The sequence below is a fragment of the Pongo pygmaeus genome, chromosome 13 (assembly GCF_028885625.2).
Source record: "Pongo pygmaeus isolate AG05252 chromosome 13, NHGRI_mPonPyg2-v2.0_pri, whole genome shotgun sequence".
NCBI classification, from domain to species: Eukaryota; Metazoa; Chordata; class Mammalia; order Primates; family Hominidae; genus Pongo; species Pongo pygmaeus.
The window spans coordinates 16,319,350-16,335,769 of NC_072386.2; the positions used below are offsets into that span (position 1 = coordinate 16,319,350).

The window sequence follows — 16,420 nt, forward strand, 5'->3', positions numbered from 1 at the left end:
TTGGCACATAGTAGACCCTTGAGGGATGTTAGCTTTCCATCTACCCATTTAGGAAACATGAGTGAGTGCCTACTGTTGCCAGAGATATGGGCAGGAGCTGGGCACAGGGAGCTAAATGAGAAGGGCCTCTGCCCTCGAAGAGCTCCCCATCCAGTGGGGGACACAGGCCTATGAAAAGTTAGCTCCAAACAGTGGACTGGTGGCTGTGAAACTGGGCCGTGTCCCAAGCAGTCCATCCCATCCCCTCAATTCAGAAGTGAGCAAACAGAGACCTATGGGGCCCCTGAGCCTAAGGAGCCACAGTGCTTAGCAGCAGAGCTGGGATGGACTCAAAGTGGATTTTCCTGACTGGGCCTCTTCACATGAGGGCTTCAAAGGAGGCCGGTGGCTCAGGAGGGCACCTGGCCCATGCTGGGCAAAGGTTCTGGGCTTTGGGTCAGTCTTCCTGCAGTAGGGAAAGGTAAGATTGGTCATGGGGCCAGGCGTGGGCAGCCGCTCTGGCTACTGGTTAACCAGGTGGGGACTGCAATTCACTGCACGGTCAGGGGCCCAAAGGTAGTGGAGTCCTTGGCACTTTCAGCCCTAGCAGAAGGCCAGGGATGCCAGCCCGGCTGAGCACAGCCATTCGTGGCACTGGACTGGGGCTGGGGGATGGAAGGCAGAGCCTGTGGGGAATGGGAGAGGTTGCCACTGCTTACCAGATGCTCTGGGGACAGAGGAGTAGACAGGGTCCAGGCTCCGAGGGGGTAGAAATGCAACCACTGACAGTCCCCTGTCAGTTCTGTGAAAGGAAAAACACCTTTCTTTTGTCAGAGCTGTCCAAAAGCGGGGAAAAGATTGAGAAAAGAAGCACTACTCTTTGGGCACGAGGCCGGGCACTCAACTCTCATTGTATCTCATCCACACAGAGCCCTGGAAGGGGGACACTGGATCCATTTTCAGGATGAGAAGAGTAAAACCCAGAGAGGGGCACGGCTTGCCCACAGTCACACAGCTGGCGCGTGGTGGAGCTGGGACTCACTCTCATGGTCCTCCTGGCTCCAAAGCCCACGCTTTTCCACTGAGCCTGGCTCGCTCAGCAAGATGGCCGGGTCGACCTGGGAGGTACAGGGTTCCTACCCCTGAAAGTGCCCAAATGGAGCTTCAGGGCTGCCCTGTGGGGAGGGAGAGTGACAGAGAGTGCGGAGGCATTCACACTTCCCATGGGTGGATGCTAGTCTGTGATGCCACTGCTTCGAGTGGATGAGGGGCCAGGAGACAGCTCAGCTGTATGCAGGCCAAGTACACACAGTGCAGAGTGTGTGTCTCCCTGGCACCTGCCCTTCCTGCATTCTCTCCTTCCTTCCTTCCTTCACTCACTCATTCATTCAGCAAGCATTTACTTGGATTTATTATGTACCTTGCCTGAAGTCCAGAAGTTCAGGGTAAGGGTTGGGTAAGGGACAGTTGGAATTCACAGTTGAATAAAACGTGTTTCTAGCTTTTGAAAACCTCACAACTGTAAAGTGAGAGATGAGATGTGAAAAGTGTCCCTATAGCATGAAGAAGATGTGATGAGTGCTAGAGAGGACCCTCAGCCAAGTTCAGTGGGGCTGGGAGAGGAGAAGTGGGAGGGAGGAGGGAATGACTTTGGGTCAGGGAGGAGCGAGCAGGAGGGCCCAGAGAGGCGATAAGGTCTGAGCTAAAGTTTCCACCTGACCTCACTTGCTGTTTACACATCTGAGCAGGTCGCGAGTGTTTAGGATCCTGCAGTGTGAAGACACATTTTTGCAGAATGCGTCAGAGGCCTTCATGGACAGATGGCCCCCTAGCATCATCTAATAGTCAAGTTTGTTTGTGTTTTCTTTTTCCAAACACTTGGTTGCAACCCATTAGTGGGTTGTAAAATCAATTTAGTGTTTATGACCAGCATTGTACAAAATGAATGGGACAGAGTACAAATGACTTGAACCAAATTAGGACTACCAAAGGGCACTGAGCATGGTAAGGGTATTGTTTTGTGAAAATTCATTAAACACGCATGCACAGAAATTTGTTAAACATGCATGTGTGCACACACACACATCTCAACTGGGTCATAGTTGTAACTATGAGTCGTGTGTTACATATGTAACACATACAATTGTGACTTGTAGTTAAAAAATTTTGTCTGGTCCAATGTCCTCATTTTACAAAGTAGGGAAAAAGGATTTGTGCAATGCAGAGCATAGAGAGAAGAGCATAGGGTGGAGTGCTGGCTTTCTCTTGAGTTCTTTTATTTAACCTTGTTGTCTTTCCTCTAAAGCATAGTTAATGTTGACCTTGGTCCTAGAAACTCTGACATCTTCATTATTTTAGGAAATGCCAGAGCCAGGGTCACTTGTGCCTAGTGGTATGCTGGGAAATGTATCATAACTGGCTCTTGAAAAAGTATGCATATGTATATATAAGCTTATTATAAATTATACTGATATAATACGTTTTACATAATTGACAAAAAATATACAATATCTTTATTGCAAATTCCATTCAGCCAATTAATTCTCATAGAATGCTTTCCTTAATTTCTGCTGAATTCATCTGTAGCCAAGCTATGATTGCAATTGATGAGTGAACATAGTTTCAACATGATTATTGGTTGATATTTTTATTTATAATAATGAGCAAGACAAATGGGAAAAAACAGAGACTAGATGTAAGTCAGGACTTGTTTGTTGATTGTCAGGAGCTACTTTGCTGAGTGGGGTAAACGTTTTTGAATTCTGGAAGAATATTTTCTCAATTATTTCTGCTATGCACTCTGTAATAGTTACAAACATGTTTTTAAATCTGCATTATTAACATTTTCTCTGTCACTTTACAGGCAATCTACAAAACAATAAATCAAGCCCTGATTTGTAGTGTTTGCCTATTGCCATGATATAAACACTCCCCCCATGGCTGATGTCAAGCGAGGTGATGTCACTGAATATGGAGTTGGAAAGCGATGCACAACAGCACATCATAACAGTGTTTACATTATACAGATGCAATAGATGTAAATAATCCCAAGAACATTGATGATAGTAAAAGGTAGCAAAACAATAGGGAAGTGATGAGTTTTGCTGTTTAGAGACAGGGTCTCCCTGTGTTGCCCAGGCTGGTGTCAAACTCCTGGGCTCAAGAAATCGTCCTGCCTCAGCCTCCCGAGTATCTGAGACTATCAGTGCCCATCACTGTGCCCAGCTTGAAGAGATGAGTTTTGAGTCTTTTTTTATCTTTGTTTTTAATATAACTTATTTAATTATAGGTTTATATAATTTAATTTTTAAAAACAATGGTGGTGCTTCACAACTGGCTTGCAGAATTCCTTAGAGCATGACAATTGGTTCTTCCAATTTGGCACAAGCCAGCCTCAGCACCTCTACATCTACCTCAGACCTCCAAGGCAGGATTCTGGGGAATGAACTAGGGGATCCATGGGATTCACAAAGGCAGGGCAGGGCTGGTGCAGGATCAGACATCCCAAAGTACACATGGCTGCATTGCAGAAGGCATCACGTGGATGCACACTCACACGCACTCTGCACACACCCCTTCCTCCTTCCCTAACCCACTCTGCACTGAGAAGTGGGAACCGTTTCTTCTGTACCCACAAGGTGGTCAGCGCCCTGCTCAATGAGCACAGTGAGGGACCTCAAAAGTCCTGGGCAGCTGATGCTTCTGCTCTCTGCTCTCTGGGCCTCAGTTCCCTGGCAGAGAGTCCCATGGAATTAATCACCATTCCCTGAGCCTCTTTGCCAGGCACTGGACTGGTCTCTGAGGACAGAGGTGAGTTGGCCACAGCCTGGAAAGCCAGGAAACTCTGGAGCTCCAAGAAGCCACCTGAGTGAGCCAAGGACTGGGACAGAGGAAGGGGATGTGAAGGGGAACCTGACTCCCACTCTTGCTTCCTCCTGGGTAAATCATTACACCTCACCTGGCTTCAGTTCCTCATTTTAAAAAAGAGCTGATACAACCTACCTCATAAGATTCTAGTAAAGGTTGAGTTAGGTAATATAAAATAGCAGAGTGCCTGGGACATAGGGACACAATAAAGTGACACCAATCAGTGAAAGCTACTGTCATAGGTTTAACTTACTACTACAGAGTGATCATGTTAGGACCAAAGAAAGCAGAAGGATGAGGGAGACGCCACCCCGCCCCTGCCGGCAGACAATCAGTGGCACATGTTGGAGAATGGAGGGAGGAATATAGATAACTCTGTTCTAGATGCAGCACGTAGGTGTATGTCGCTCTTCAGATTGACCCTCATTTTATTTATCCTTTAAAATAAAAATTTAATTGACACATTGTAATTCTACATATTTATGGAACACAATTTGATGTTTTGGTTTATGCATGTGCTGTACAATGATCAAATCTGGATAGTTAGGATACCTACTATCTTATACGTTTATCATTTATTTATGTTGAGAACATTAAAAACCTCTGCTTCAGCTATTTTGTAGTATACAATACCTTACTGTTAGCTCTAGTTACCCTACTGTGCAATAGAACACCAGAATTTATTAATCTTTTTAAATTATCACTTTGTACCCATTCACCAACTTCTCCCCATTCTTCCTTCTCGCATTCACTCCCTGGTTTCTGGTAACTACTGTTCTACTTCTGTATCACCTTTTTAAAAGATTCTGCATATGAGTAAGATCATTTGGTATTTGTCTTTCTGTGTCTGGCTTATTTCACTTAACAGAATGTCCTCCGGGCTCGTGCATATTGTTGCAAATGATAGGATTTCATTCTTTTTTATGGCTCAATAGTATTCCACTGTGTATGCACCACAATTTCTTTATCCATTCATTTGTTGTTGAACACATGGGTTGATTCTGTACCTTGGCTATTGTGAATAGTGCTGCAGTAAACATGGGAGTGCAAATACCTCTTTGATATACTGATTTCATTTTCTTTGGATAAATACCCATACTGGGGGTTGCTGGATTATATGGTAGTTCTAGTTTCAGTTTTTTTGAGGAACTTCTCTACTGTTTTCCATAATGGCTGTACTAATTTACGTTCCCACCAAAAGTGTGTAAATGTTCCCTTTTCTTCACATCCTCACCAACACTTGTTTTGTTTTGTCTTTTTGAATAGCCATTCTAACTGTAGTGAGTTGGTATCTCATTGTGGTTTTGATTTGTATTTCCCTCATGATTGGTGATGTTGAAATTTTTCATGTTGGCCATTTGTATGTCTTCTTTTGAGAAAGGGCTATTAAGTTCTTTAGCCCATTTTTTTGTTGGGTTAAATAACTAGTTGTGCTGTTGAGTTGTTTAAGTTGCTTATATATTCTGGGTATTAACTCCTTGTCAGATACTTTGCAAATCTTTTATCCCATTCTGTAGGTTGTCTTGTCACTCTGTCAGCTCTTTCCTTCACTGCACAAAAGCTTTTTAGTTTGGTGTAATCCCGTTTGTCATTTTTGTTTTGTTGCCTATGCTTTTGAGGGCTTACTTTAAAAATCCTTGCCCAGCCCAATATCATCAAGCATTTCCCTGATGTTCTCATAGTTTCATAGTTTTAAGTTTTACATTTAAGTCTTTACCATTTTGATTTGATTTTTGTATGTGGTGAGAGGTAGTGGGGGTGTCTCATTTTTCTGCATGTGGATATCCAATTTTTCCACCCCCGTTTATTGAAGAGAGTGTCCTTTCCCCAATGTGTGTTCATGGCACCTTTGTGAAAAATTGGTTAGTTGTAGATTCATGAATTCATTTCTGGGCTCTCTGTTTTGTGCCATTGTTCTACGTGCCTCTTTTTATGCCAACACTATGCTGTTTGGGTTAGTATAGCTTTGTATTAATACTATATTTTAAAGTCAAATAGTGTGATGCCTCCAGGTTTATTCAGGATTGCTTTGGCTATTTGGAGATTTTTGTGATTCCACATACATTTTAGAATTGTTTTTTACATTTCTGTGAAGAATATTATTGGTGTTTTGATAGGGATTGCATTAAATCTATAGATTGCTTTGGGTATTTTATGGCTATTTTAACAACATTAATTCTTTCAATCTATGAACATGGACCATCTTTCTATTTATTTGTGTCCTCTTTAATTTCTTTTATCAATGTTTTATAGTTTCCAGTGTAGAGATCTTTCACCTCTTTGGTTAAGTTTATTCCTAGGGGTTTGTTTGTTTTTTCTCTCTCTTTCTTTTTTCCTTCCTTCCTTCCATTCCTTCCCTCCCTCCCTCCCTCTCTCCCTCCCTCCCTCCTTCCTTCCTTCCTTCCTTCCTTCCATCCTTCCTTCCTTCCCTGTATAGCAATGATATTTTTATATTTTGATTTGGCCTCCTGACACTTTATTGAATTCATTTGCTAGTTCTAATAGTTTTTTGTCAAGTCTTTAAGACTTTCTAGATATAAGATTATGTCATCTGCAAATGGAAACAATTTGACTTCCTCATTTCCAATATGAATGCCTTTTATTTTTTTTTTTCTTGCTTAATTATTCTGGTCAGGACTTCCAGTACTATGTTGAATAGAAGTGGTGAAAGTGGGCATCCTTGTCTTATTCCTGATCTTAGAGAAAAATCTTTCAGCTTTTCCCCATTCAGTATTATGTTAGCTGTGGGCTTGTCATAGATGGCCTTTATTGGATCGAAGCACATATATTCTATGCCTAATTTGTTGAGAGTTTTTATTTTGAAGGGATATTCAATTTTGTCAAATGCTTTTTCAGCATTTAATGAAGTGAACATGTGGTTTTTGTCTTTCTTTCTGTTAATGTGGTGTATCACATGTATTGAAATGCATTTATTGAACTATTTTTCCATTCCTGGGATGAATCTCACTTGATGATAGTGAATGATATTTTTAATGTGCTATTGAATTTGGTTTGTCAACACCTTGTTGAGAATTTTTGCATCTATGTTTATCAGAGATATTGGCCTGCAGTTTTGTTTTATTGTGTGCCCTCATCTGGTTTTGGAATCAGCATAATGCTGGCCTTGTAAAATGCATTTGGAACTATTTCCCTCTCCTCAATTTTCTGGAATAGTTTGAGAAGAATTGATATTAGCTTTTCTTTTAATGTCTGATAGAATTTAGCAGCAGAGCCATTGGGTCAAGGACATTTTATGATGAAAGACTTTTTATTACTGACTCAATTTTCTCACTTGTTTTTCCTCTATTCAGGTTTTCTATTTCTTCATAATTTAACCTTCGGGTGTTATATGTGTCTAGGCATTTATCCTTTTCTTTTATGTTTTCAAATTTGTTTGCATATAGTTGTTATTCATGAGTCTCTTATGATCCTTTGTATTTCTGTGGTGTCAGTTGTAATGTATCCTTTTTCATCTCTGACTTTATTTGCATCTTTTCTCTTTATTGTTAGTCTAGCTAAAGGTTTGTTGATTTTATCTTTTCAGAAAAGTAACTCTTTTTTGCTAAGTTTTTAAAAATTGCTTTTTTTTGGCCTGGTGTGGTGGCTCATGCCTGTAATCCCATCACATTGGGAAGCTGAGGCAGGTGGATCACCTGAGGTCAGGAGTTGGAGACCAGCCTGGGCAACATGGTGAAACCCTGTCTGTACTAAAAATACAAAAATTAGCTGGGCATGGTGGCAGAAGCCTATAATTCCAGCTACTGGGGAGGCTGAGGCATGAGGATCACTTGAACCTGGGAGGCAGAGGTTGCAGTGAGCTGAGATCACACCACTACACTCCAGCCTGGGTGACAGAGCAAGACTCCATCTCAAAAAAAATAAAAAAATAAAAAATAAATGAAGTAAAAATTGCTTTTCTTGGCCTTGTTTCATTTATTTCTGACCTCAACTTTATTACTTACTTATTTCTAACAATTTAGGGTTTGGTTTGTTTCTGTTTTTCTAGTTCCTTGAGGTTATTGGAAATCTTTCTTCTTTTTTGATGTAGGTATTTATGGCTATACACTTCCCCCTTAGAACTGCTTTTGCTGTGTCCCGTTGGTTTTGGTACAATGTGTTTCCACTCTTATTTTTCCTCAATAAACTTTAAAATTCCCTCTTTAATTTCTTCATTGACCTAGTGGTTATTTGGGAGCATGTTGTTTAATTTCCATACATTTGTACTTCTGTTGTAGTGTTCCTTCTGTTATTGATTTCTAGTTTTTATACCATTGTGGTCAATATAAAAATTCTTGAAATGATTTCAACATCTTGCATTTGTTAAGACCTATTCTGTAGCCTAATACATGATCTATCCTGGAGAATGTTCCATGTGCAGTTGAGGAGAATGTGTGTTCTGCAGTGCTGGGTGGAATGTTCTGTACGTGTCTGTTAAGTCCATTTGGACTATGAGCAGTTTAAGTCTGATGTTTCTTGTTTTTTGTTTGTTTGTTGTTGTTTTTTGTTTGTTTGTTTTATAGAGACAGGGCATGTGCCACTGAGATCAACTAACTTTTAAAAAATTTTATAGAGAAGGAGTCTTGCTATGTTGCTCAGGCTAATCTTGAACTCCTGGCCTCAAGTGATCCTCCTGCATTGGACTGCCAAAGCATTGGAATTACAGGCATAAGCCACCATGCCTGGCCTAAGTCTAATGTTTCTTTCTTGATTTTCTGTCTAGATGATCTGTCCCTTGTTGAAAGGGGGATGCTGAAGTAACCTACTGTTACTGTATTACAATCTATCTCTCCTTTTAGATCTAATAATATTCATTTATGTTAGGGTGCTTCATGATATATTATTCATAATATTACATATTCATCACATATTAGGGTGCTGCAGTGTTGAGTGCATATATATTTACAGTTGTTAATCCACTTGTTGGATTGATTCCTTTGTCATTAGATAATGACCTCCTTTGTTGCTTTTTATAGTTTTTTACTTAAAATCTATTTTATCTGATAAAATGTCTATCTCTTTTATCCTTTCAGGAGTATGAGTACTCCTGCTCACTTTTGGTATCTGTTTGCATGAAATATCTTTTTCCATTCCTTTACTTTCAGTCTATGCTTGTCTACCAGTGAGGCTAGTCTCTTGTAGGGAGCATATAGTTGGGTCTTATTTTTCAATCCATTCAGGAGCTCACTTTAAATTGGATAATTTAATCCATTTATATTCACGGTTATTATTGATAAGTAGGATGTACTCCTGCCATTTGTTTTCTGACTGTTTGGTAGATTCTTTTTTCTTCCTCTCTTACTGTTTACCTTTGGTTCAGTGTTTTTCTGTGGTATTAACCATTGTTTACTTTCTTTTTCTTGTTTGTGTGTCTTTTTTAATTTCTTTTTTTTTTGTAGTTATTACGGGGCTAACACAGAGTCTTGTAGTTATAATAGACAACTTTAAGCTGATAATAATTTAACTTTGGTTGCATAAAAATACTCCATACTATTGTTCTCCTTCCACAATTTATATTTTCATTGCCTTAATTTATATCTTTATTGCATGTTCCTTAGCCACTAATTGTAGCTCTTATTGACCATTTTGACTTTTACTTTTCATACTAAAGCAATGAAAGATTTACATAGCACCATTATAACACTGGGGTAGTATCAGTTTGATTATGAATGTACCTCTACTGGTTATTGATTTTTAGCTTCCAGTTGCAGCACTCCTTTAAGCATTTCTTTTAAGGCTGGTCTAGTGGTAATAAATCCCCCCAGTTTTTGCTTATCTGGGAAGGTCTTTATTTCTCTTTCATTTCTGAAGGATGAGAGTTTTGCTAGATATAGTGTTCTTGGTTAACAGGGGTTTTGTTTTGTTTTGTTTTGTTTTTCAGCACTTTGACTATGTCATCCCATTCTCTCCTTGCCTGCAGGGTTTCTGCTGAGAAATCTGCAGAGATTCTAATGGAGATTCCTTTATATGTGACTTGATGCTTTTGTCTTATAGCTTTTAGATTTCTTTCTTTGTCTTTGATTTTTGGCCATTTGATTATAATGTGCCTCAGAGAGGATCTTTTTGGGTTGAATCTAATTGGGGATCTTTGTGCTTCCTGGATCTAGATGTCCACGTCTCACCCAAAACTTGTAAACTTTTCAGCTATTGTTTTGTCAAATAGGTTTTCTGTGCCTTTGTTTATCTCTTATCCCTCTGGCATTTCTATAGTACAGCTATTTCTTTGCTTAATTATTTCTCTTGAGTCTCATTGACTTTCTTCATTCCTTTTTTTTCAGGTTCAGACATGTATATATTTTTTACTTACAAATATTCATCTGATCGAAATTCAGCATAACCTTTATTGAACACTTAACAATTGTTTTGTATTTAAAATAACATTTCATTCAAACTTTATATAATTCAGTAAAGTTTTTATACAGCAAGCAATGCTTAAAACCTGGAAAATCTGTAGAAAATAGATTTTCACACAAAATAAGAAAAAGAAAAATGTGAGGTATCCCTCATACACACATATACATTCATTCTGGCCCATGTACATGCACACACACACACACACCTGTGTGTTCACACAGACATATTCATTCTCACTCACAAAGTGGCTGCAGCATAGGCAAAAGATTGTAGGTCCAAAGGAAAATGATTGATTGTTCTAATAAAGAGTCCATGTAGCTAAGAAAAAACTAAAACAAAACACAGTAATCTTCTGAGGAAATTGCTACCTCAAAAAATGTTCTCAAGGTGACTTTGAGATCTAAGCCTACTAAATTACTTTTGCACAACAGCTCCCTGCAGTCCAAGGCAACTTGTGCAAATAGAAGGAATCAAATGAAACTAGTTTCTGTACTTTCTTTTTCTTTCTTTTTTTTTTTTTTTTGAGACAGAGTCTCGCTGTGTCGCCCAGGCTGGAGTGCAGTGGTGTGATCTGAGCTCACTGCAACTTCTGCCTCCTGAGTTCATGCCATTCTCTTGCCTCAACCTCCTGAGGAGCTGGGACTACAGGCACCTGCCACCACGCTCGGCTAATTTTTTTTATTTTTAGTAGTGACGGGGTTTCGCCGTGTTAGCCAGGATGGTCTTGATCTCCTGACCTCGTGATCCGCCTGCCTCAGCCTCCCAAAGTGCTGAGATTACAGGCCTGAGCCACCTGTACTTTCTTAAACAGGGATGTAGGATGCTCACAGGTGCCTAGGGGCACTCTCATCCTGCCAGGTACTGCTGCAGTGCCATCTTTGCCTTGTCACAAAGGTCTGAATCTGGTGGCTGACTCAGTTTATGTAGAATATCTATGATGCCCATGTCTCATAATTTATCCTGGCATTCTTGTGAACCTTCCTCTTCATTCCATATGAGGTTTGATGTACAAAACATAGCTGAAAGCTGCAGTTTGACATGTGAATGGTCCATGTAATATTTGATTTTCTGAAGGATATCATCATTGGTCATAATACATTCTTTGCTGTTGTCTCATCTTCTATATTGGCTAAGATGCACAGTATCTACTCTTTGACCTTAAAGTTATGTTCCCCTTCCAGAATAAGGATGACAGCTTGCATAATTTGCTTTCCATGAGTACTCATTATTTTATTATATGAAGCCAGGTCAAGAGGAGATTTCTAAGAAGTCCCAGTGTCTTCATCAGCACATTTAAATCTGAATCTGATAATAACCAGAATAGCTGTTCAGTACTCAAGCTTTGTAACATGTCTGCTTTTATTTTTTGTTCAGCCTGAAATGCCATATTCATTAAAGCCCAAATTCTGCTCACTCGTAAAGCAGGATTTTCACTCTGGGTTAATCCACAAAGCAGCTTTACAACTCCTGATTTTAAAATTGACTCTTTCCTTGGAGAAAATTCAAGAAGATTATATACCATGGAAGATGCTACTACTAGGACTTCATCTGGTGCATTTTGTAAAATCTTCATTAAAGGTTTTCACAGAGTGTGATCCTAGAAACTGTTTTGAAGCTGCTGCACAGATCTGGATAAACGGTGCAAACATCTGACAGCAGGAAACCGCACCTTGACACTAGACTCAGACAAGCCAGTCACAATTCAGTCCATCATATTTTCAGTCTCAGGGCTTTTCTTCTGAATGTCTTCATCATTTGCTCTAAGACAGTCGTAGAGATTAAATGCAACCTGGCAGAGTTCATGAGCGTGTTTTAAAACATGATCAAGCCTTTTAATATCAGTGATGGCACTCAATGAGTTGGGATACTTGAAATAGTCAGCAAGCATGGCAATGAGGTGATCAGTTACACTAGCGATTCTCTGTAGCTCAATATCTGGTTCAATCAGATAGGCAAATGTCTCAGCTCCTTTAACTCTCTCCTCTAGTAATCTCTTCTTACTGCACATTTGAACCGAATAAGACAATGTCTTTAATACAGTTGTTATCTGTCTGAATTGCTCCAGCTGTATACGTGTAAGTTAAACATTTTGCTGATGTAAGCTGCATCTCAATCTGCTTATCCCTCTGTAACATCATCACAAAAATCTGTGGTAACAATTCTCCATCAACTAAAACATTTACCAGGGTAAAACTGAGAAACATTTCAGTGCTTGCATTTGAACTTTGTAGAAGAATGAGGTGAGTAAGTGAGCAATATTCTTAACTGCACCACGGCTAAATAAAATTGTTTGATGATCTGGCCCCTTTACAGCAGTGTGAGACGATCTGACAGATGTACTCCTGGATATAGTGGAACTGCTAAGCAGTGCCATGAGGTGCGGTGTCACTGTGGCATCTGTAAACAGTAGCTCCTTTGGAGTGACAGGACTGGAGAATTCCAGTAACTTTCATTCATGGTCTGAAAGGAAGCTCATGCAGATTGGGGTCTCCAACAGGCACACCATCTTGAGCCTTCCCGCTTGGCTGCTCTCATTCTTTTTTATTCTCATTTTCTTTTTTTTTTTTAATTCTCATTTTCTTTTCTGACTAGTTTATTTCAAAAGACCTGTGTTAAAGTTTCAGAATTCTTTTTCCTCCTTCCTCTTATCCTCCTTTTCCTCCTCTTCCTCCTTCTCTTGTGGTCTGTTGCCAGCCCCATTCTGCTTCCACTTCTGGTACTGTGGGTATTGAGCACATCCTGAGTGCTCCTACAGTCTGTGGCCATGTTGGCTGATGTCTTTACTCTGATCTAGTCCCAGTTGCTCTCTATCTTTCAGGGTCTTCTGGTAATTTCCATGTCCCTGATAGAGCTCCTTCTTGCTTTCTAGTATGGTTATGCATTCTCTCTCTCTCTCTTTCTCTTTCTTTCTCCTTCCTTCCTTCCCTTTCTTCCTTCCTTCCTTTTCTTCCTTTCTTTCTTTCTCTTTCTCTTTCTTTCTTTCTTTCTTTCTTCCTTCCTTCCTTCCTTTCTTCCTTTCTTTCCTGTCATTTTGAGGGTTTTGTATGGGATGAGGAGACTGGTATATATACTCTGTTTACCTCCCTGAAAGCAGAAGTCTGACTTTTACAGTTCTATCACATATCTGACAGTTTGGGTCTCATCCACCCCCTCCCCACCACTTATCAGATATATCAGATCCATGGTTAGACATAACTGTAGAGCACTGGCATTTTAATGACTTACTGGGGAATATGCCAAGCTTGTGGAATCCCCAGAGGAGTCCTCTTCTCTGAGACGTCTGAGGGAACAGTAGGTGCTGTCTAGGGAAAAAAGGTCAGCAGATGACTGGCTGGCTGGTGGATGGTGTAGGAGTTGGGAAAAGCATGAACAAAAATGTGGACATATATGATAGAGTGTGTTGTGGTGGCCTTGTGGAGATCAGAGCAGAAAGAACAAAGTGTGGTGGGAGTCCCAGAAAGGAGGCATCTCTTTGAAGAGAAACCATAACACTACTGCCATGTGTTTTAGACATGAGACAATGACAGTCCTGTCCCGCAGATAGTGGGGGCTGGAGAGGACAGAGTCTGCAGCCTGTAGTCCAGTAATCTCTCTCCTGCCCCAACAGCCCAGCAGTGGCTCAGGTGTGAGCTGATGTTTCTTAACCTTGACCAATGCTAATTTCTTGTGAAGGATGTTTAGTCTCAGGGCCCCTCACTCACACAGGACTCTTCCAAGGCTCTGGGAGAGTGGGAAGAACCCTGATTAGGTGTTTACATGGTCATATGTCTCCCTTAAAATATGAAAAAGGAAGACATGTTGTAGTATCACTTTAAAAGCATGCCCAAATTATATAAGCTTTGAGCCCCCACAGAACTGGATTCTGCCCCTAAATGAAGGACTTAGTTTCAGTTAGCAGAGAAGTTGGATAAATAATCAAGCTGGAGAAAAAAATATGAAAGATTATTCCACTTAGGGAAGACACACTACAGGTGAGCAGCCTTGGCTCTGAGAAAGTGAAGTTTGAAAAGATCAGATGGTCTTAGCGGATGGTCTTAGGCCAAACTTCTTGACAGTGATGTTCAAGACTAAAGGGTGAATGACAACAGCAATGACTGATGATATGAATGTGATGTTTTTGGCCATTTTGCAGGACCAGGCAGTTAAATGGCACTTGTACCAGCTCGGTGGACATGGAGCTCTTCCTTCATTATTCCCTCATCCCATCAGTAAGTAAAGGCAGGGGAAGGGTGAGGAGGGCAGGAAAGGGCAGCTGGGCTGCTGCCAAACACAGATTCCCAAAGAGACCTGAATAGGTCAGAGGAAAGAGATCAGCTGAGTTTCCTTCTAAAATGTCTTACATTATATACCAAAAATATGGCGGAAGAAGGCTTTGCGGGCCCAAGAATCAGGCATATGGACTTTTAGGAGAGTGAAACTGGCTTTTCCAATGAAGTAATGATGGCTCTGAGGTCAGTTGGAGGATGTAGTTAAGGATATCGCAGACAGAAGGGGAGAGCACATGCAGAGGCTCTGGGGAGGGAGGGAGAAGGCAGAGTGGGAAGAGCTGAGAAGTTCAGCCATGGCTGGAGTGAGGAATTGAGGCAGAGAGGTCTGGGGAGGTGGGCGGTGCAGGCCAGGCAGAGCCCTTTGGGGCTCTGTTCAGTTTTGCCTTCATTCTAAGTACAGTAGGAAATAATGGAAGTGTTTCCAGCATGAAGGTGGTGTGATCAGATGTATGTTTTTAAATGATCTCTCTGGTTGCAATGTGGAGATCGAGTTGGAGGCGGGCAAGGGATGAGGCAGGAAAAACAACTGGGAGACTTGCAGGGATCCAGGTGAGACGTGATTTTATCACATCCTAGATGATGATGTCAACTCCAGAAGTTCAGGAGGTGAAAACAACAGGACTTGTAATGGGCTGGATAGGAAGGTTATGGAGAGGGGGAGGTTGAGGATGACTTAGGTTTCTAACTTGCACAGTGAAAGGATGATGGTAGCTGCCATTTACTCATTAAGGAACATTAGAAGAGATCCAGGTTTGGGGCAGATATAAGACATACTTGGCCAGGCACAGTGGCTCCTGCCTGTAATCCCAGCATTTTGGGAGGCCGAGGCAGGCAGGTCACTTGAGTCTAGGAGTTTGAGAACAGGATGGGCAACATGACAAAACCTCATCTCTACAAAAATTAGCTGGAGGTGGTGGCACGTGCCTGTGGTCCCAGCTACCCAGGAGGCTGAGGTGGGAGGATCAGCTGAGCCTGGGAGTTTGAGGCTGCAGTCAGCCGTGATTGTGCCACTGCACTCCAGCGTGGGTGACAAAGTGAGACCCTGTCTCAAATAAAAAGACGCATACTGAAGCTGTTGATAAAAGCTCTGAGAAGCTTTCAATACATTAAAAAGAAATATCAACTGTGTAGTTGGCTAAATAGTTTTGGAGCTCATGGACAAGGTGGGGGCTGGAGATTCAAATTTAAGTCTTCTGCGTATTTATGGTTATTAAAACATGGACATGAGGCTAGGCACAATGGCTCACACCTGTAATCCCAGTGCTTTGGGAGGCCAGGGTGGGAGGATCACCTGAGGCCAGGACTTTGAGTCCGGCCTGGGCGACATAAATGAGATCACCAAGAGAAGACCAGGTAAGATGAGTAGCCCTTGGACTGAGCTATAAGGAACTCTGCAGCAAGGGCTGGGGTAAAGAGTGATCCAGCAGAGGGTGCTGAGAAATAATGGGGAAAAATCAAGAAAACATGGTTGATGAAGGCCTAGGGAAGAGAGTACTCAAAGAGGAGGGAATGGTCAACACTGTAGAATACTACTGGGAGATCAAGCTAGATTTGGACTTCAAGTATACACGGGACCAAGCCACAAAACGGTCATCAGTGACTTTGGCCATAGCTGTTTCAGCAGAGTGATGAGGGTAGAAGCCAGGTTCGGGGGTTGAGGAGCCAGTGAGAGGTGAGGGAATGGAGACACAAGTGTAGACAATCCTCAAGAAGTTTCTGAGAAAGGCAGGAGAGAGAAAGAGCATCAAGTTTGCGAGAACATGACTGAATCCACAGAAAAGCAGCAAAGAAGGCTTTGCAACCTGGCAGTTATTACTGCCTTTTGACAGAAGAGGAAACTGAGGTACAGGAAAGTTAAATCTCCCTCTCAACCAGGATGTGAGAGAGACCAGATTTGAACCTACATCTGTTCAGGGAAACAAAACGGAAGGCTCAGTACAGAACATTCTGGTAGC

At 41.3% G+C, this 16,420-nt stretch overlaps 1 pseudogene; it reads right to left on the reverse strand.

Annotated features, from left to right (window-relative positions):
• Positions 1–11,043: 11,043 nt before the first annotated feature.
• LOC129044422 (armadillo repeat-containing protein 8-like) lies at positions 11,044–14,592 on the reverse strand (annotated as a pseudogene).
• Between the last annotated feature and the right edge of the window lie 1,828 nt (positions 14,593–16,420).